This window comes from Myotis lucifugus, unplaced genomic scaffold, assembly GCF_000147115.1.
Source record: "Myotis lucifugus unplaced genomic scaffold, Myoluc2.0 scaffold_1, whole genome shotgun sequence".
Lineage (NCBI taxonomy): Eukaryota > Metazoa > Chordata > Mammalia > Chiroptera > Vespertilionidae > Myotis > Myotis lucifugus.
In genome coordinates this window covers 10,934,659-10,935,631 of record NW_005871049.1, presented here as the reverse complement: position 1 = coordinate 10,935,631, position 973 = coordinate 10,934,659, and positions in this window count along the sequence as shown.

The window sequence follows — 973 nt, the reverse complement described above, 5'->3', positions numbered from 1 at the left end:
TCTCACCCCAACCTTGAATAGTCACTAATTCCTTTCTTTGCTCTTTTGGTGTTTGCAAAGAGGTTCACTAAAGCCTGAATTGATATAATTATTGGCTCAAATTGTTAGAGATCTGGGCCAGATGGTTGTGGGTTTCTGAAGTCCCAGTAGCTTGTGGTAGATTTCCTAGTTTGCCTATAGGGTTTGGGGATCAGCAGTTTGAACGGGCTACAAACTTGTAAAACAGTATTATTCATAGGGGCAGAATGTTCATCAGCGTGACCCAGTACTAAATACATTCATTATAGGCATTTCTATTCTGCACAATTTGCCACACAGCACTGGTTTCTGGAGGGGGGAAGACAATGGCTTGTAAAATGCCTCTGAATGCCTACAAACGAAGGCGAGTTCATGCTGAGACTCCTCTGCTTTCTTTTTGGGAAAGAACCTTCTTAGTGACTTTAGCTGAGCTCTGCTGAGAGTAAGGAAAGTGGAAAAATCAGAAAATTACTTTTTTTATACATGTTTCTGGGGGGCAAAATAGAGGGTGGGAGAAAATAAATGGAAAAAAGTGGCAGTGAGATTATGTGAAACAGCAAATATGCAAGTGGATCAAGACAGCTGAGGAATAATGCAAGAGGTATGGGGGAAAAAGCAGCAAGAATAGCGCCCCGATGATAAACTTAAAAGGAATTGCAGAGCAGAAAGAACATCATAAATAATCATATTTTCAAATAAGAATACCATCTCAGTGCCTGTGACCTGGATAGCGCACAGCCTCCCGTGATATTGCCTAGCATTTTGATGCACACAAAATGCAATTTTCAGCTCAGGCATTTTATTTTTCTCAAGGTAAACAAGCTTTGGGTTTAAAAAAAAAACCCCACATATCTGAAAAGTGTTTTCATAAATAATGCATATTATTATAACAATTTGACTTTTAAACTATGGAGCCCCTGTGTCGCCCCCCCCCCAACCCCCCCCCCCCCCCCCC